Genomic DNA, 21,964 nt, shown 5'->3' with positions numbered 1-21,964 from the left:
AAATAGAATGGGACTAACTTTTTAGTGAATCAATCACTAGAATATGGTTCTGGGAGAGATAAAATTCTTTGTAATTTATATCAAATTCATGAAATAATTTTAATTATTGTCAAAAGTTTAAATGGGAATAAAGTAGCAAGGAGAAAATCAAGCACTTCTAAAATATACTGTATCCTGGATCAAAGGTGAGATCTGAAAAAATATTTCCCTTCACTCAGATGGATGCTCGCTAGCATAAATGTTATGATATTCTGTTATGATTGTGGCATTATTAAGATGGGATTTTTTTTCCCCTTAAAGAGAAATAATGTCAATACTGAGGTTAAATTAATCCAAGCCATCTATTTTTCTGATCCAGTGACCTGCCTACCAAACAGCTGAAAACTGAGATCCCAGCAGCTACTTTTGACGAGTGTAGCAGGAAGAGGGTCTGTCAAAGGAACCTGGAAGTAGTTCACAGCAGAGACATATAAATGGTTGTCTTTAGTTCAATTAAAGTATCTCATGCATCTCATACAAGCTAGATATTTTTCTTCATACTGAGGAGATCTGAGGTTGGGTATCAATTACATGCCTGGCTTTGGTATTTAGAAACTTTAAAAGTAACTTCATGCCAAATGTAAAGTTCATCTTTTTAATAAAATCTAGCTGACTTATTGCCCCAAATATATTTATGAGCTTTCTGACTTTACATATTCTTTGGAAGGTTTATGATAAATTCTAGATTTTTGGTAAAATGTTGTTTTTAAAACACAAATGTTTAAGAAAAATTTGACTTTTGGCTGGAAAATCTAACTTCATAGTCCTCTTTTTGTATTGTGGAACTAACACACGCTTTTGAAACAGTTGATTTTTTTTTAACAGCTGACTTAAACTCAGTTAAATGTCTTACACATTTGAGAACACTTCTCTATTTTTTTTAATTGGTGCTGTTTTATACTGCTGGTTTATAAATCAAGATAACCATAATGATGAACAACAGCAAAAGACAGAATAGGAACACCTTTATTTCATCTATATTCATTTTGAGGCAGAAGGTTCTTCATAGATTGGGTCAAGTTGGTTGTCTCCACTAAGCTGATGATTTAAAACTCCAGCTTTAAAGTGTGGCTAAGTTCACAGCTTTGCATACAATGGCAACAGCTGAGTGTTGATTTGTGCATTTTCTTGCTTTAAACACCTGAGAATCAGTTGTTTCTGAAAGGAGTGTTCTGTGAACAGTTTAACATAGCAGAATTGGAATATGTTTTCTAGTTGCTAAATAAAATAAGTGCCAAGAAAGAGATAGCTACAAAAGAAACAAGTTGTATATGCTCTTTTCAGAACAAGATGGAATCTTCACCTGCTTACACTTACTTTGGCCTTTTCCTAAATTCAGACAGCTCCAGGGAGTTGAATCTGAAAGGTGATGAGCATTTTTGACCCCAATCCATCAACCAGCATGCTTCTCGTGCAATGTTGCATTCACAACAGTGTGATTATTCATGGGTTTTTTTTGACACTTGACTAGTCTACACTTTAAAATGTTTAATAATTTTCATTTAATTATTGAATTTCATATATTCTTCCCACATAGGATTTTCTTTTAGTTTTTTTTTGTTTCTGTTGAGACTGCCTGCCTCAAATGGTTTTCCTGTGTTCTGCATGGATGAAAAAGTAGGTGGTGTTGCTGGGTTGCCTTTTTTTTGGAATTGTTTGCTGTGGCGTTCATCCCTATATGCCCGGTCTCTTTCCCTCTGCTGGAAATACTGTCTGTTCCTCTTTCTGCTATTTGCAATGCAAATTCACTGGGCCTTTTTAAAGATATGTGTATGTCTGCAAGTATATATATTGCCTGTTTTATGCAGAAAACTGCAATTTTAGCATCTAGATGAACTCATTTAATTCTATGATGTGGTAGCTGATACACTATGCTGTCATTTTTTTTTCAAGTGTATTTTATTGAGATTTAATAAATTCTTTGGGTTAAGGGGTGTGCTTCCAGCATTCATTTACATGCCGCATTTCTCTGTAGCACTGAATACCTACGAACAATACCAGCAATTAAAGGATATGCATTAATGCAAAAATGCGTAAATGCCATTATAATATAGTGAAAATTCTAGCCATTGTACTATGCTCAGTAGCACAAAATTATTTGTCCAATTTAGTGAATTTACATATTTTTATTAATTGGAAACTTCTTTTATTTCATGCAGTGTTGCATGGATCATACAATGTAGTTTGTGAGTTCAGCCTTTGTAAACCCAACAGTATGTAAAATACGGTCAGTTTCCCTGGGGTCCCTACTGGGGCCAATATTGTTTAAACTCCTCATTAATGACTTGGACAGGGGACTGAGTGAACCTCAGCACGTTTGCAAGTGACACCAAACTGGGAGAGAAGTTGATGTGTTGGAGTGTAGCTGCTATTCAGAGGGACTTTCACAGGCTGGACAAGTGGTCTAGCAGGAACCTCATGAAGTCCAAGAAAAGCAAATATGGGGTCCTGCACCTAAGACAGAAAAGCCTCAAGCAGCTTTACAGCTTAGGGATTGCCTGGATAGAATGCAGATTTACGCATAAAGACCCAATGTCTTTATGTCTTCATAGCCAGCAAACTGAACAAGAGTCAGCAGTATGCCCTTGTGAGACATGATAATTCCTTGTTGCACATAAGTAAATCCTAGCACCAGAAGTGCATGTTGACATGATAAGAGGCAATGGGTGTAAGTTGCAGCAAAGAAAATTCTGATTAGATATAAGGAACAAAAGTTTTGCAGTGGTTTTAGTTAGGTTTTAGATCAGATATGCTGTGAAATTCTCATCTTTAAAGACAGGCAGTACATGCCTGAACAAGACCCTGAACAGCCTGTGCTTTACAGGGAAATTGGACCAGAAGACTACTAGAGGTCTGTGATGATCTACCAATGATGTATTTAAAGTATGACTGCATTCATTGTTTCAAAGACACAAGTAGTGGCCTCTGAGTAAGCATTGAAAGCTCAGTTGTATGACTTGGCAAATGTTTCTTAATAGAGGATTTTGAGTGCAAGCAACAGTTAAAATAGAGAAGGTACAGGACTGTCAATATTTCAGTAGTTTAGAGGCATGTTCAAGCTGAAATTTCAGCAGGTATGCTTCTATTTTTTTTTGCTTTTTACTGGTATCACTTCTGCCTTTTTCTGCTGTGGATGATTTTTTACACTAAGAAATTGGATCAGTCTGCCAGCACCTGCAGAATAAGAAGAAAGATTTCCCTGCCCAAGAGATATATTTCCGAATAACTCTTGTTTTTTAAGTCTGAAGGGGAAAAAAAAAGAAAAAAAGAAGGGAAGAAGTGCTTTTTAGGGTCCACTGTAATAGGAAAAAAAGGAAAAAAAAGTGCATAAACCAGACGGTTTTATTTAAGGCATCCAGAGCTGATAAGGGAAAAAAATGGAGATACAACACACGGGCTGCAAATGCAGTTCTCATGATTTAAATCTGGAAGGCTATACAGTACATCTGTTTAACATCTTGCAATTTCAAGAACTGTGCCTTGAAAACCTTCTGTCACAGTGACACATGAAATAAAAGGTTATGTTATGACTTTCAGATGCAAACCTGTAAAAGCTTTATCTAACAGCATACCATCTTTTATTAACCCATTGCTGCTGCTCACCCATAATTCTTTCGCCAGTGATGTTGTGAGAGATTCTACTGTATAATAAATGTCAACTCTGCAACAATAATTTTGCAATTGCATTAAATTACTTGTTTGTTGTATGTAAATGGAAGACTTACATCTCTGTATATCTCCTCATTTGTTTTCTCTACTGCTCTTATTCGGCTAAATAATTTTTTTGATTAAAGAAATGGAATCAATTATTCTATTTCTGTCATAAACTTTGAGAACAATTAGAGTGACTCAGAATAATTTCAACAGTCTTGAGATTTGTGATGCCATGAGGGATGAAATACTATCATGGCTTAAAGATAGGATTCTTTATTCAGAGCTCTGATTTTAAGACTATGAAGTTAAAATAAGTAAGAGTAGAATAGTTGCATGCTCATTAATTTTTGGTACTTCTGCATTGAGTCAAAGATAAATGAGGGGCTTTATCCCCCAGAAATGCTTCATACCTTTTCAGATCAGATTGCACAAACTTTCATCTATACATAATGATTGAAGTCTGCTGGTTCCAAAACTAGAGTCTGGAGGCTGATCATAATGTTTGTCAGTTCTGTATTTTTTCAGAGTGACCTTGGTTAAATTTTTCAGCTAGGTAGTGCTGTGTTTTCCATACTTAGAAAATATGGAGAGTAATATTTACCTTGCTGAAACATGCTTTATTCACTATCTGCCAAACACTTTAGAGGTCTTTGGCTGAAATCTCAATGAGTGCTGCTATTTAATATGTTGAAGTGTGATTTGTTGGTTTTCTTTACAAGGCACAGATGGTCCCCAAGAAACAATGAGGATTTCTTTACCTCAGGCAGCTGATGCCATGCATACAGCAGAAACATCATAACAGCGAGCTCTGCTGTATGACCTACACTGAGTGGGTGTGTGAAAGAGAGAGAGAGAGAGATAGCATTTCCTTCATAGACATACACACCCTCTGACCCAGACTAGGGAAGAATCTGCTTTGCAGAAGGTTTGCTTCAAGGGATTTTCCACATGTATTTTATTATGTTAAAGCTGATAGTGGTGACAAGTTGCACATTAAGTAACTGTTTCTTCAAAAATGTCCTGTTTATATTCTCTTTAGGAAAAGTGATGTAATACTGAGTTTCTCAGATAAACAAAGTCATTTGGTTATAGAGTATGTTACTATTGCATATGAACCTTGCTCTCATCTGCCCCATACCTATTCATTTTAGGCCTCTGGCTTTGTACGATGATTACTTGCATGTTTAGGGACAAGTGTGTTCATATTCACTAAGTTAGTAGCCAGTGGTTTTCACCAGGGAAATAAGTTTAGTATGCTGTTAGTAATTTAGTTTCAAAAATATCGGCAAGGACTTCAACATAAGAGTCAGTGAAACATGTGGTCCTAATCATTCCCTTAAGAAGGAGACATGGTCTATTTTCCATTAGCAATGGTGCTCACAGCAAATGAATAAATATAGAATGAAATTTACATGCGTATTATAACTTTAGTGTGTGTGTATGCATTCAAACATGCATGTGTATACTTAGGCATACTCCCAGTGAGTGTAAAATGATGACTGTTGTAACAGAGCCAGCCTCGGAGAACAAGTTGGTTGGTAGATGAATTGGAAAATGCCGCTGTTTACAAATTAACTTCCCCTCCCTTCCCTAGGCACTAAAGTTCAAAATGTACATTTGCATCATGTAACTGGTATGAAAGAGCTACAGTAAAGTTCTTGCAGTGGTGTTGGTCTTCTAATATAGCCCTTACTCAGGTACATAATGACAGAATTGCAGCCCTCACCCCTTGCAACATGCTGTTCCAGCACACAGAGACCAGCTTTAGCTGGACTGGTCACATAGAGTATGGCACTGAGAAATGGAAGTAGAGAGAACTGCTGTACTTGGCAGGGGTTGTTTTATCCCATTGAATCATGAGTGTACCAAGAGTCTTTCTATTGATGCTTTACCCACTTCCTTCTTAGAAGAATTGCCATAAGAGGGTATATTGACTGGCAGAAATTAAGTCCTGTTTCTTCTTTGTCTTCCTGCAACCTTCCCACTGCTCTGCCTGGAGCCTTCCAATGGCAGAGCAGCAAAGCAGAGCCCTATTCTGCATTCCTCATTGTTAGGTTCCTGTGGGACATTAGAGCTGGGGGCCTGGATTTATTTCCACTTTCTCTGGTTTTAGTTAGCTTTGTCATTCTTGACCCTCTATCATGTATAAGGGATAAAAACCAAGGGAGAAAGCAGTGCTTGGTTCTGCCTTGAGCATATTTTGAGTAGACCAGGTGTGAAGCAGAATGCAAACTACAACTCTTTTAGTGAAGAATTCTGCCTCACCTTTTTCCACTGAATTTGATTCTGAGGTAGCCCATTCAAAGATGACTGTTTGATAATATTCCTCTCCTCATGCTGCCATGAGCAGCATCTAACCTAAAGATGTGCATATTGGGATGACAAAATGCCTATGAAAGGAGACAGCACTCCATTTTCTTCTAGGCTTGGTAATGCCTGTGTTGTTACATCAGTCTTGGTCATTTCTTTGTTTTTTAATTTGTATGCGACTACATATGATCTTGAATAATTGCTAACTGGGAACAATTTTAATAGTAGATTTCAAAGATAAGAATTCACACTGATGAATGCTAAAATTTCATTCACAGAATTTTGGATGTTTTTGAATAAAGAAAGTTTCCTTTTTTGCACAAGCACTGAAGCTGCTTCATATTTGACTAAAAGCAAATCCATGAAATGGGTTTGCTTATAGTTCAATTTATTATTATAATACACTGTTTTTTTGAGGTTTTTTTGGTGGTTGGAATAAAGAGACAGGACAAACCTGTATTTTCAATTTTTTTTTTCTTAAGAAATGCAAGCTAGCTAAACTTAAATTATAGTTTTAAAGAAGAGATCAATTTTTCAAATACCAGTGTGGATTTTTGTCATTTTCCCCTCTCTTGTGAGCTTTTCATTGGGGATTTAATGGCATGCTGAATCTGGCATACTTGGAATGGCTAGCTCCAAGGCTGCAATATTAAAAAAAAAATTAGTGTCCACTGCTTATGTTGTGACTCCTCATCTAAACCAGAGTTTTTGGTACAGATTCCAAGTCATGTAATGGGCCTTGTTTTGCTGTGGCCTTTTCCTTCTCATGTACTATATTTTACCTAAAGGGTAATGCAAGCATTTTTTAACTTGTTAGTTGTGAATCTTCATTGCTGCAGTGCAGTGCCTTTTAAATGTGAAAGGTGTTGCTCTGATAATAGATCCTTACATTGGTGGCATATATAATACAGTCCCACAGCTGTCAACTCAGCGTTTACCTACTCCTTAATACTTGGGTTTCAGCTTTGAGAAAGCAATTTCAGTGTACATCAGTTCTGTCTTAAATCAAACAAACTGTAGAGGCACCATACACCCTGGTCAGGTACTATTTTTCCCTGAGATGGTTTAAAGATAAGATATCTTTAGCTGTACTGGAAGCTTCACTGTGGACATGCACTCCCTCTGTCACATTTTGGAGGCTGAAGTAATCGGTACCTTAAACATTCTCTAGTTTCTGTTAGTAAATTTGTGTAAAGTCCTGCATCTGTCACTTTTAGGACTGGTTGCAGATTATCAAGATAAATATCTCCTCCTTCTCTGCTGTATTCTTTTGCTGTATTGTCATCGCTTATGCCTAGTTTGGTGTGTTATTCATGGTCTTGTTTTCAGATGAGAGAGGATATTAGTTCACAAAAGTAAATGTGTTCATATAAGCTTCACTCAAGTCAACATTTTCCATTTAAGAAAACTGCTTGGGCAAGTCCATAACTTCAACAGGATTTTCAGCATGTACTTAAAATACTTAAATGTTTAACTGGAGAGGCATGGACTAAGTCTTTCCTGAATCAGAGCCATAATTTCTGAAGTGTCAGTTACACAACCTATTGCAGAATATGCTTTGACAGATGGATCAAGGTAATGTGAAAGCCACAGAAAGACATCTTTGTGGGGAAGTTGTTATTTCTTCTTATATTTCATTTTTTCCCGTGTTCATCTTGGAAATAGCAATTACTACTGCTTACTTTTTATATATATTACGTGTACATATATTTGTGTGTTTATATATGTCTACTTATCTGTGTGTGTGTATATATCTATAAAATTAAATTTCTCTATTTGCCTTTTTGTTATTAGAACTTGATAGGTGCTATAGCAGAAGTTTTTTCCCTTTGCTTCCTTGTATAACAATGTACAAATGTGTTAATGAAGCCATGAAAATGTTTAAAAAAAAATAAATTGCCATTGTGTCCTCTTTCCAGAAAGAGTAAGACTTACATGTTCTCCTACATAGCTAAATGTTGCTGCTAGTGTCTCATTTGAGTGTCTGTCCAAGGTTATACTATCTGTCTCTGGACAAACTGGAGGAAAGGATCAATAAAAAATTAAGGTATACAGGAGGAAAGGTGAACTGTTATCAGTCCTAGGTACTTGGTAGAAATATATATATATTATATTTTTATATATTTATATATATATATATATATTTATATATGTATATATATATATATATAGAAATATATGTCCCTGAAGTTTAGAAGATTCAGCTGGTAGTTAGTCTGTGGAAGAGCAAAATTGTTCATCTAAATAGCCAGTGAGTTAAGGTAACTCAGAGGCATCTGAGAGAGGCTGAGCACTTTCAGAGATGAGTTTCAGAGGGAAAGGTGATAGTTTTATTAGATGAACTAAAAAAATTAGTTAGAGGAAAATACATTGGCAGTCCCTGCTAAAGTCAGTAGGAGTTGACAGCATCTTATTTGTCAAAATTAGACTACAGTGTTGCAGATTAAAAGACAGACACATTCAGAGAAAAGATGCTTTGGGGCACATGCTTCATGTGGGCAACATGTTGTTGCCCTTAAAGTCCTTGCTACTGTAAGAAGAAATTTAAAAAGAGGGAAATGCTTATAGTAAAGTATATTACTCTTGTCATAGGACCTGTTTTATCCATGGTTCCAAAAGATGCAGTTCCCTCCACCATTTTTCTGCTTCTGACATGCAGACAATATGCAATATTTCAATTTACTTTGCCTGGTTGGTATTCAGATTACAGGTATTAAAGAGCATCAAAAGACAAGGGAATTTCTGATGTTGATAAGTGTCATTGGATAACACTGACCACATGGGAAGTGCAGCTGTCCCAGCTGGTGGTGAGAGCAGAACAGGTGTTTGTACTCAGCACCTCACTTTCCCCCCTCTGAGGAGTTTGATTGTTTTCTTGTATCTAGAGTGGTATGTACAAAAGTCACAAAAGAAGGAAAAATTACCTTGTACTGCAATTGTGTCAGTCTTAAATTTAAGAGCACCTTTTTATTGGTCATGGTTGTGAACTCAGAAAATAAATTTTTAAAGCTTCCAAGATAAAGTCATATTGAGAAGTCATACAGTATTGCTAAGTAACCAAAAATATGGGTAGTTACTGTAGACTATTTCAAGGATGAAGTTGAAAGTACATAGTGTACTAATTTTTCTAGTGATCCAGTGTTTGTTCACAGTTTCCCACTTGACTGTTTTTACACCTATGTTTGATATAAGTGTATACTTTGAAATGAAATAACCAACTCTATAATATATCCATTTCTTATAAGTGCATCTCAAAACTTTTTCTCAGAAGAGATAAGCAAGTGTTGGTATTCCTATGTACAGGAAATGGAAGCAGTGGGACACTGAACTGGCTTTACATCAGTTGTATGCTAGTAAGGATAACAAATGGTATCTCTTGTGTTATAGTAAAATATTGCTTATTTTTTTCTGTAGTTTAAAGATACTGGGAAGGTAACGAATATTTAAAATTTTTCTCTGCTGGTGTGGGTTCTTTGGTTTTGTTTGGATTTTTTTCTACAATGTGACCAGTATTTAAACCAGCAAGGTTAAACTGCTGTGAACTAGAATTGTGCCAAGTATCACTGATTGATTGTTAATGTAGTAAAACATGGTGATTTCAGTTTGGGGTTTACCATTTATTTTTAAGTTTTCTTGCATCTGAAGCTTGAAGCAAAACAAGAGAGTATAAAAAATTGGCAGAAAGAGTGATTGGGGAATAAAAATACCCAAGCCTCATTCAACTTTATAGTATACCTTTCTGTTGGATAAAGAAAATGCAAGCAGTATGCAAGTGAATCAAAACTATTCAGCAGAGAATTGTGTTCTTGGTTCATGCCATTAAGAAAATGAAGAGAGAGAGTGTGTTGTGACAACTCTGTCAAGCAGTGATTGATTTTCATCTGTTTTTTTACATTTTGTTTTATTCTTTTACTGTATTTGAATTTAGACTTTCAAATCTGCTTTCCTATGAAAACCACTTTCTCAAAGAGTGGAGCTGACTGTCTAACTCTGGACTGAAATGAGAAACCTCTGTTTGGCTTTTTGCTAATACATCACTCAGTGTGGAGATGATGCTCCTGTCCAGCTGGAAGTATTCAGTTCATTGTTCATCCATCGCCATCAGGATGTGTCATGGGGGTTGCCCTGTTTGTTCTATTTTTGCTTTGCTCCTTTTGGCTGCATGGTTTAATAATTTTAAATGCATAAATGATAACCAGGACTTCATCCTAATACATATGTCTGTGCAATGTTTTTATCAGTAACACTCTTTTAGCGGGAGGAGAGGAGAACATACCTCATTTTGAATCATAGTCCAGCTTCCACTGGGTTTGCGTTCTGCTCCTTTTCTTCTCCCAGCTATCTTATGTTTTTCCTTTCTTGAGGGGTTTATTTTCCAACTTAACCATGCAGACAGATCTTTACTGCATGCTGTGTAGGGGACTGTGGTATCTGATGGATTAAGCATAAACCTATCCAGGAATATGATGGGTTCCAATTTGGTTTTGAGGATGATGTACTGTTTGACAGTAGGAAATTCACTTAACAGTGCATCCCAAAAGGTAAAAAGGTGTGTTAGTTAACATAAGAAAGAACATATTGAAGTTAATTTATGATGTGATGCTAACTGAAGACGTGTCGGTTTAGAAATTTTTGTGTTGTGATGGGAGGAAATGTAAAATAAATGCTAAGCATGATTCTAGGATTGGCTCATATAATTAACTAGGTACTACTGGTAGAATATTCTTAGTCTTCTCTGTGTTTTTTCCATGTATTACCTAACATTATGAACAACTGGAATGCAATAATATTATTCTTTGTGATGAACAACTTCTGTGAAATACACTTTTCTCTTTGGAAAATGGATACAATACTTCATCTGTATGTTGTGTTTTTAGAATTTATACTTACATATTTATTCATATGTGTATGTAATACTATAGTATTATATAAAATTTGTGTCAAAGAACAAGATACTAATTTCTTGAAGGCCTCTCAAATTCACTAGAAAGGGGATTAGTTGGTGTGGTGTGGGTTTGGTTTTTTTTTTAATAGCTATCTTTGTCTCATTCTCCTTGTAATTTTTATTTTTCATTTTTATGAAGTAAACACATTTTTAGTAAGTATGAAAATGACTACTTTTCATTTCATGCAAAAGATAGATCAGAGCGCACATAACGGTGTTACATAATTTGATTCCCAAATTTATTTCCTCTGCAAAGTACGGATAGAAAAAAAGAAAATTTACAGCCAAAGTAAAAAAGCTTTTGGAAGGTACTCTATGAGATTTTGGTATTAACAATGTCCTGCATTTGTTCACTAGCTGGATAAGAGAAAAGAAAGGAAGCAGTGCACAGTTGCATACTGAGTAAGAAAATAGAAGGAAAGAAAGCTGTACAAATTAAAAATGTGTGGCTTGTGCAAATTTTTTTGTGAGAGTTTAAATGTATTATTGACCACTAGCACAGATTTAGAATTTAGTTGCCCGACATGGTATAGATTAAATATGTTAGCAAAAGTGCAAATTATTAAATGTTTCTAGCAATTTGTAGATGTAGCACATAAAAAAAAAACCTTCAGTGGTAATATTTTTGACCTTTTACTTTACTAATTGCTTTAAACCTTTAGATGGAGATTTGATTTATTTTTCTTGTTTTTGGAAGAAGAGCTTAATATACTGCTCTGGTGTACTTAATTAGTAGCAAATCAGCTTTTGTTATGCTTTGTAATGTTACATAGCAGTCAATAGAAAAAAGAGGGAAATTGTTGGTAAACATGAATAAATGTGTTTTTAGAATTTATAATTGATTAGATTACATGAAAATTATTTAGATTCTGGTGGAAGTTTCTGTAATCTGCTAATAGCAGAAAATACAGTTTAATTACTAATGCCAAAAAAGGAGGCTGAACAAGGAAGGGAGGGAATCTTTCTACTTGTAACCACTTACAATTTTCTAAAAGCTATCCATATGGGTCCACTTGGTCTGGACTTATAGGCGAGTTGGTCTCTAGCCAGATACTCCATCTCCTTGAGCTTGCACCTCTCTATAGAGCTCTAATGTTCCCCTGAAGAGTACTTCTTTTTTTTTTTAACTCTCTAATTTAGATTTGGCAGTTGAAGCATGATGGCGATTGAATGTTTGGGGAATGAGCAATAAATAAAGCTTTAAAACTTCCATTGTTTTGTCTCTCAGTTGCTGTGCTATGCAGTTGCACAAGCATCTGTAGGCTAATGTAGTGGAAATAAGATTGAATTGCATCTGCTAAGGTCACATTTTGGTTAAGATTTCTTTCCTTTTTTTTTCCCCCTCAAAATCTCCAACTATCCTCATTTGTATCATAAATAGAGAAATATAAAGGAGGAGTGTTTTATTTTATTGAGCCAGTGTTCAACAAGGAATTGGATGAATGAAGGAGGTAGTTTGGCTAATTTGAACAACATACTTGTAATGAAACATGATTTCCCCACCCTGTTCCCTCCTCCAAATGAATACCATGTAATCCTCCTCTCTTCCTGCACCATGGTAACCTGTTGCTGGGCCTCAGTCTGTTCAATGTTTGTTATACACGTCAGAGGGCTCTTTCAAGCTGTGCAACCCCAATAAACCTCAGAGATCTGTGCATTTTTGTCAAACCAGTCTAACAAGGCAAAAAGCTACTATCTTGTGGAAAATATGAAGTTGTAGTGTGCTCTCCACACTCCTGTGGTGCTTTGAAGGCAGCAAAGGAGAGCATGTGGGGTTTTTTTTCTTGACTGTATGGAGTAAAGGTAGTTGGGTCACAGACTCACACCCAATAGCAGTGTCCTGATACTGGGATTGTAACAATGACAGGAGTTTGCAAAGTATAGAGCCAGGGCTGAGAGAAATCGCATGTAGATCACTGTACAGGATGCTGACTTGGAATGTCTACATGAAAAACTGGAAGTTTTGTGGTTTGTGTTATCTTCCACTCTCTTGTGCAGTATAGTTTTTTTTATGTAAATATCCAAAACCTGAAAAATGCTGAAATGACATTAAATCTGCAAAGCAATACACACAAAATAGTGTTCAACTAAAATAAGATCACAAAACTGGGCACATGCAAAATAACTGATACTCTGCCAAGTAATTGCTAAACTGTTTATCTGTATATTCACCTGAAGAAACCCAGAAATATCCCTTAAAATGTAAAAATTCATTTTAAGTGATTCAGACTCAAGATCTGGAATAACCAGCTTCCATCTTTATTATTCTCTGGAATACTCTAGTGCTATTTATTCAACCCCCCAAAGGGGGTTAAGTATTGTTATTTTATTATTATTAAAAGTTTGGATTATGTTAGAAAATGTTTGGATTCTACAAAGTTTGTAAAATCATACTGGAAATTTCATAATGTACTTTCTTGTAAAGCATCTGACCTTTTCTTCTTCTGATTGTGCTTTAACAACCGTTCTCATAGAATTCTGGGAATGATCTTATTTGTTTTATTTAGAAGCAGGAAATGCATCTTATTTGAAGGGGTAATGATTACATTTTTTGAAATTTCAGAAACAGTTCAAATTAAGGTTTGACTGAGAAATCTGCTTTCTTTTTTTTCCTTTCAGGACTCTAGTTCATTGGAAACATAGTTTGTAGTTGGAGCAAATAATGGCAGCAGGGACAAACTGTCCTGCGATATAGGGAGGATAGGTCAAATACATGCTACTGCATTCACTCATGTATTGTGCAGGCAAATGCAGCCTTCATCCTTCCCACCCTTTCTATCTCTCAACTAGATACTACCCAAGGGCAGTGTGTTCTCAATGCTTTGCTGTGTTTCTTCAGCCAGCATTGCCTGTGCTTTCATAGTTTGATTGTGGCATCTCTTCTGCTTTTAGCCACTGTGGACTACAGAGTGTTCTGAGCCTCTTGAGGTTAATTATGTGTACAGTTACAAATCCTGCTAGAGACTAAATCTGCTTTGAGTTAAAAACTTTGGATTTTTTTTTTTTTCTGACAAAAACATCCATTGGCAAAAGAAGTGACAGTAAAACTTCATAAGTGTTTCCTTCTAGCATGCGATGTGGATGCTTTTATTCTCAAAGGCAGCCATTTTGTGGTTTTCTTTTCAAAGGGACTAAGTGGAACAATATAAAGATGTATTCTTTGAAGTAAATGGAGGGAGCTACTGGTCAGTAACTGCTTTTGGGAATTTTGCCACTTGCCAACCTTATTCCTCAAGCCTTAAATCTTTGATAGCATACCATGCTCCATCTTTGTTAAGGAGAAATTCTATTTTATTTCACTGTCCTGGTATAGATTTGACCTCAGAAGGTTTTGCCACCTTCTTGACACTTGGTTCATTAGCGCTACCTACTGGTAGTGACCAAGTGGGTTGTGTGAAGGGTTCCGCTATGTCAGTGAAGGACCTCTGGTTACCTACATGTCACAAAATTGTGTTTTGTCTTAATTGCTGAAATAGAAGTGGTGAGTGTAGGGCAGGAAAACAACAGGATTGGTAAGTGTGAAGCATCTGATATGCTCTCAGGTTGAATTGATATTTTCTTTATTTCAAGAGTAAAGGAAAATGGTATCCCCTGTAATTTTATCATCTTTGTGCTTGATTATATATTTAAGGAAAGAATATGTCATTCTCCTAATAGTTTCCACTGATTTTATATTCTTGTCTGTATGTGAAAGGACCTGTGATAAATCAAGAGACCAATTAATTTTCACTTTGTGGTTTTAAAATTGCCTAGGAAAGATGGATTGATGGATATAGGCGATCACTGTTGAACAGATGAGGAAAAAAAAAGCCACATTTAAAAGTGATCCAAGGACTCAGAAAAGCCCCAGCTCTACTGTCTAAACTCTGTGCACATAAATAATAAGCTTTTGTGAAAGCTGCTAGGTAAAACCTGAAAATCCTGATAGATTGGTTATATAGTTGTCAGAATAGATGACTATAGACTTGGAACTGAAACAGTTTAGCAGTCCATTAGCCATTTTATCTTTCTTGAATTCAGAGAAAAAGCAAGTAAAAGACAAAATATATCCTATGAATATTTCCTTAAATATAAGAGGTTTTCTTCACATTTTGGAAATAGCTTTGAAGAATGCTAGTATCAGGACTTACTTTATGGGTTCCTGGACTCTATACTACCCTCACAGTGTTTTATTTTTTTTATTATTGTATGCAAAATCTTCTACCTTCTTTTTTCTTAACTGAGAACCTTCCAGTTTAGCATTAAGCAAAGTAATTAACATCCTTCACAAGTTTTTTGTCCTTTATCTTCTGTTAAGGAAGAGATTGGTGCCTTAAGAATAATGTACAATTTGATATTTTTGATTTTGGATGTGTTTGTTTTACTTTGGCTGAATCTCGGGACAGTAAGGTCAAAGAATTTTGTTTCACATGTATTAGCAAGTGGTGAAAAGTGTTGAGTTCTGCAGGGTGACTAGATTCCATCAACAACCTTGAAAACTTCAGGTTGTAATTTTAAGTCTTCATGTCTTATGTCCCTTTTATTTCAAGGTCAAACAGCGCTGAATACTGCTTCAGTGCAAGAAATTTGTAGATCTTGGGACAGTCTAGAGCAATGTAAACCCATGGCTTTTCTGTTACAGATCCAAGATGAGAAAAAATGGCAAAAATATAATTCAAAATCTCATTTAGATGCTGCTTTATGCTTATAGATGTGATCACAAGTTGTGGAACTGACTCAACATCCAGTTGTTTGGAGGCGGTTCTGCTTCTCTAAATGCCAATGCAGGTTTTTTCAGCAAGCTTTACAAGGGCCATGGGATTCCTCCAAGAAGGTCCCCAAAGAGGACAAAGTTAGTTCTCCTGTAGTCTGGGGTTGCAATTGTACTGATCATCCTGCTTCCTCCTTGCAGGATGCTGGACATCATGACCTCACTGTCACTGCAGCCAAAGCTGCCTTCTCACTTCACATCTCCAACCACAACCAGGCCCTCCTTTTTTGTTTGAGCTGCACATTATTCCTTCTTGGTTCTTCTACCATGTGTGTCAGAAAGGTACTGGAGCTTTCCAGGAATCTCCTGGAGTGTTTGTACTTTGCTTTGTGGCTTCTCCAGCAGATGTCAGGGTGGTTGAAGTCCCACTTAAGAACCAGGGTATGTGTCTGTGGGGCTGCTTTCTGTAAAAGGCCTCATCTACTTCCTCTTCCTGCTTTTAACAGATAGCAACTGGGGCACCCTCATTAGTCTGCACTTTTATGCTAATCCAGAAACTCTTGAGTAGTTCATCATCCTCCCTAAGGTGAAGCTCCATGCATTCCAGGATTTCCTTTATGCAAAGGGTAGCTCCACCACCATGCCTTTTTGTCCTGTTTTCCTAAAAGCATGTAGCCTTGCATTACAGTCATGCAAGCTATCCCACTATGTCTCTTTAAAAGTGATGAGATGAAGCCCTGTGACTGCGCACAGATCTCCAAATCATCCTTTTTGTTTCCCATACCATGTGCACTGGTATACAGGCACTTCTGAGAGGTGTTCAAGCATGTCCATTTCCCAGTAGGGGTGGATAACTATTGTATAAGACATCTCTTTGCAAACTGGGAGTGGATCATGGAGCTGTTTCCCCTGAATTACCACTGCCCTACTGGCTATTGCCAGAATCTTTTTAGTTCAGTGCTAGTACAGGATTCTGAATGGATCATTTTCAGTGATGGATTTGTACAGAAAATGTGGATGATCAGACCTTTCCTCCCACCATGTGATACAAAGGTGATACTTTCTTCAACATAAAACAGGAAGGCAAAGCTAAGCAATAGCAAAACTTTTCCTAAAATATGTACATTTTCCAAGTGTCTATGGATATGGAGCTGCATTTAACATAAGTAACACCAAGGCAATCATTGACTTTGTAACTGGCTTTGAGGTACAGGATCTGAAACCTGAAAATAGATTTCAGGCTCTTGTTTTGAAAAGGTGAAGTTGGATTTAATTCACATAGAGCCTGCTTTTAATTTTGTTTCAGTTTTGACTGAAATAATTTTTGTCCATGAAAACTGTATTTTTGATAATTTTAAAATTTTTCTAATGGAGAACGTAATTGATATGAGAAATGTCAGCCAGAAGTATGTAAGCTTCCCCTCACTCTTTCTTAGTAAATTTTCCAATCACTTGGAAATTAAAAACTTTCCCCCAAAATCTGAGAATCTAAAAAGTAATCTATCAGAAATTATAGATTCTAATGTTCCACTCCCTCAGGTGTGATAAGCAAAGCATTCCTTCAGAAGGTATGATAAATCTGTATATCACTCTGCCGTACAAGTCAAAACAAGTGAAAGGAGATGGGATATTTTTGTGTCCCACCTCAAGTCAATGTTAAAGATCCAGTTGATCTATTTATGGGTTTTTTTGTGCCTTAAACTATGTTTCTATATCTGTTCTCTGAAGAGTGAAGAATTTATGAAATAAATTTAGGAATAAAATAAAATCTAGTAAACAATTTATTCAACACTATTTTAGGGATGGGGTGCTAACAGTGGCCTCAAGTAGCTTTAATTAATGGCACAGCAATAACAAGTGTAGCTTTGCTGACAGGTGTGATACTACAGCTCATGCTATGTATATTATTAAAAATTAGAAAATGCCTTTTAACAGATAAGGGGATGGCCCTTCATGTTCATCTTAAGGAACTGGATTTCAGAGGACTTGCTTCAGGTTCATATTGTATACGGTACATATTTTGTAGATGTTGTAAAATATGTTTATATTATGGTCCAGATTTTTTTTTCTGAAATTCCCTGTATCAGTCCTTCCATTTCATCTCATCAAATATTGATCATCATCTCTATGTTATGTAACCCCTTTTCAGCCTTGAATTCATTCTATTTTTGACAAATTACAATAAGTAATCAGAGTTTGCATGATAGGTGGCGGGTTAGGAGCTGAGAATGAGCATCCAAATCTGAGAGATTAAAGGGGGAGAGTCAGGAGAATGGGGGAAGAGGTGTTTCTTTCAAACTCTGTTGGCTATTTTGTAAATATTTTGTCAGTGTAATAAAAATGGCTTCTCTGGATTTAAGAGTCTTAAACCAATATGTACTTCTAGAGGAGAGGTAGACACTGTGAAATTTTATCCTAAATTACTTCCAAATTTTATCCTAAATTACTTACAGGTGACCTGTAAAGCTAAAAGTTTCTGTCTTACTTCTTTAAAGTGCCATGCTGTTGCCAGTTAACCAGATTGATACTGCTGGAAACTACAGCTGTTCTGTTCTATTACTTCTGCAACTGAAATTTGTTTATTGTTATCATAGTTTCAGTTAAACTGAGATTGGTTTTTTATAATATTAAGGCATAAAGGCAAATAATTTCCTTATTTTTTCAATAATAAAATATTGATTCCTAATTTTCCTTCCTGTCCCTTGTGTCCTGGAGGCAGGAGCAAAAGAATTTTAAAATCTTTTATTTAAGTAGCACAGAGATGGAACTTTGTTTACCTGCTTTTTTTAAAAGTTAATTTTGCAGGCATTATATCCACAAACTGTTCATGTGTGCCTTTTCAGAATGTGATTACTGCTCATAAAAGCAGTTTTAATTGAATACTTATGTCATGAATGGCTTGTAGCATGCTTAAAACTACAAGCCTCTATTTATATGACTATAGTTTATTTTTTAGAGCTCCCTGTATAACAATACTGGGAAATTACTAAAGGATTTTTGCTATTCAGCTGGGTGATTTTAAAAGACATTGCTCTTATACTGTACTATTGGCATTGCTGCTTAGGAATAAAAAGCTAAGAAAATTATCCCTTCCCCCTTTCAAACAAAGCCACATCTTCCCCCTTTCAAAGAAAGCCGCATCTAAAAAGGTCACAAAAGGAAACACACAATTCAAATAATCTCCTTGCTGTATCTAAGATTAACTTGGACACAGATGGTTCAATTTATAGTTTGATCTGGCATAATATATACATTTAACAGAATCCTGTTTTGTATTGCATCTATAAACACTAATGTCTGATAAAAGCATGCTGGCTTTTCTGCCATCAACTTGAATCAGAAACCTCTGAGCCAGTGCTTAGAAAGCAGGAGTCTGACATTCAGAGACATTAGTTAACTTTTTTAGCCTTTGGCTGCAACTTTTCTTAGCCTTATCCCTGACTTTCAAAAGGCAAAGTCATTTGTGGTTTTCTCAATTTAAGCTGCTGTGGATAATTATTAGGCTTTGTTCTTGCTGCATTTAGAGATGAAATGATTCAATGCTGTTCATTACTGCTCATTTCCGGACCACACTGTAGTCATTAAATTTCTGAGATACTATCTGAGAAATCACTGACATTGTTCATATACCAAAACTAAAATGTTTACCACTCCCTGCTGTTTGCCAGGCGTTAGCCCACCTGTCTGTAAGGGGAAATGCTTTGGCATGATCAGGATCTTTATGGAAGCTCGTGAACAAGCAGTCTTTGTCCTTTCTTGGTGGAAAGTTTTCCTTTTATATGCAAATAGCATTATCTAAAGAAATTAATTTCTTCCTCAGAATCACAGATTTCACTCAGAGATCAGCTGATTTTTATATTCCACAGGTGAAGTTTTCTCACTTCTCATTGTGTATTTCCCAGAAAATTCTGATCATAAGAAATGATATTAGCTTTACTTTGGAAAATAATAAGTGTATACTTTACTATTTTCAGCCGATTATCCTAAAGAAGCCAGGCACAATAACCAGAATACCTGACAGATGTTCAGTGACTTCTGAGAATGTGGAGGATCATATCCAATGTCTTGAATGTATCTTCACAGTTTAGTTGGCACTGGTAACAAGGAGGTAAATAGTGCTGTACAAGGAGGTTTTTATATGTTTATATGCCTGTCTGTGAACTGACTTGTGTTATTTCCAAAGTTGGAAGATTGACTTTGGCAAGCTTCTTAGTCATTGTAGGTCAGTTCAGCTTGGTAGTTATTATGTGGGTAGTAAGTACAGAATTGTTCCTATATTCCCTTAGCTAGGATATGACCATGGCATTTATTTAATTATATTTATTTAATTATATGAATATATTATATTAATTTAAAAAACAGTCTTTTCTCTGAAGGGAAATGACGGAAACAACAAATGAGTAACTAATGAAAGAATTATTATGGACTTAACTTGAAGATTAAAAGCTTGAATCTGGAAATGACAGATTCATGGAGTGATATAGTATCATGCTTGCTTAGATATACTTTGGGTGGGGGGTGTCAGGGTGGGGAGTAAAAGAAGGAAAAATATTTCCAATGCTTGGCAAAATGTAGAAGTACTACTTTTAGTGGTACTCCATTACATTTCTATGAAGCTTGCATGAAAGGCAAAGGTAAAAAGTCCCACAACTTACTCCTGTGATTGATAAAAGGCATGAGCTGTGTGAGATTAACCCATCTGGTTGGAGCATGGTGCTTATCACACCAAGGTTGTGTGATGTGGGTCCCATCCCTGTATTGGCCAGTCACTTAACAGTTGGACTTTTGGGTCCCTTCAACTCAGAATATTCTGTCATTCTGTGAGTTCACTGTCTGGCCTCCTTTAAAACTCTGTTTATATGATGAGCCTTCTGAATTTCCCAGCCTCACACAGGCAGGGGTAGTACAGACAGCAGCCCAAGCCCACTCAGTTCAAGGTTTTGAAGAGAGGTAGATGTTGGTAGTCTGCCATATTTCTTGGAAAGCTTGGGATTCGTCCATCTGTTTACCTTCCTCATCTGTTTGCTCTGCCAAAGTCCAGATCCAGCTGTGGACATGCACAGCTGGTGTGGTTGGTCCAAGCCCTGCATGTGAAGAGCTCAATTAAAAGATGTGCAGACAGCCACCAGCATGCCTGGCAAGCTGACCATGAGGAGAAAGGACTTTGGAAGCTGAGGCTGGAGATGACGGTCTTAAGAAGTTCCAGTAGAGAATTTATTTTTTATTAATAAGCTTTGCTGATTTTTCTATGGAGCCTTTGAAAAATGAGGGTGGCCTTATATCTGAACTTGTCTTATATTTGAAGTCACATTCTATTTGGGGTGGTATGGTAGTTCTGGCTAGATCCATGAGAATGGCTAGGGTCTATAAGGGTAAACCACAATGAGGCAGAGAAGAAAGCATTCAAAATTTGTTCTGGCAGAAATTGGTTAATTAACTCTGTTAGGCATTACACAAGACCTTAGCTAGGCTAAATTACTATCTTTGTTAAATATGTCGCTTCCCAGGAGTAAATCTGGATGAAACATCTTAGTATTGTTTAACTAATTTTTTCATACTGAAAGCACAAAAATTGTGCAATTGCATATATTGGACCGAAGAAATATATAAGTTTGCATTTTCCCATGAAACTCTCTTTTCCAGAAAGAAGAAAATCTACAGATAGAATTACAGGTTTTAGGTCCTATATTGAGGGAAATGGAACTATTTTCTTTGTCAAGCCCTGTAACTCCCAAAACTGGAACACAGATTTAAACAGCAAAAGCTGTGAGTGATATATTAATGATAATATTTTATGAACATTGATACAAGAACAACAAGTCAAGGCCTTTTGGAGATTAGGATTTTTCCTTTTTTTCCCTTTTCTTTCTCTCAGGGAATTTTCTCCCATTTGTTACCTAAGAGATAGGAATGACTGATACTTAAGAGACAAAGAATGTGGCTGGGGAAGGGTGCATTTGGCTACCCTCTTGGCTGGGAGGCTTTCTCTTGGGAATACAAGATACTGTGAGATTATGGCTGTGAGGTCAGGGGGATAGACCCAGTTCCTTGCTCACTCTCAGGACCAGAAGGGAATGTTCCAGTTGCTGCTACCGCAAGGAGAATTTTCTGCCATGGTGAAGTTCAGCCCTGTACTGCTTCCCCTACAGTGAGTGAGCTCTTGCTCATAAGACCAGCCATTTAACAGGGACCTTTTTTTGTTTCAACACCTGATCTCACTGGAAAGGACTTTCACCATCTACTCGGGTGCTGCAGGGGAAAACCCAGGACCCCAACCCCCTCCCCTCCTATTCCAAGGGAGAGACTTCTGGCTGTTTGGAGAGCCC

The 21,964-nt window shown here is 36.4% G+C and overlaps 1 protein-coding gene across 3 annotated transcripts in view; it reads left to right on the top strand.

Annotated features, from left to right (window-relative positions):
- The window catches only part of SUGCT (succinyl-CoA:glutarate-CoA transferase), a 316,585-nt gene that overhangs the window by 149,088 nt on the left and 145,533 nt on the right, over window positions 1–21,964 (top strand). The window lies entirely within an intron of this gene.

Source organism: Molothrus aeneus, chromosome 1 (genome assembly GCF_037042795.1).
Source record: "Molothrus aeneus isolate 106 chromosome 1, BPBGC_Maene_1.0, whole genome shotgun sequence".
Taxonomy (NCBI): domain Eukaryota; kingdom Metazoa; phylum Chordata; class Aves; order Passeriformes; family Icteridae; genus Molothrus; species Molothrus aeneus.
The sequence above is the reverse complement of the archived record's forward strand: the minus strand, read 5'-3'. Positions and strand labels throughout refer to the sequence as shown.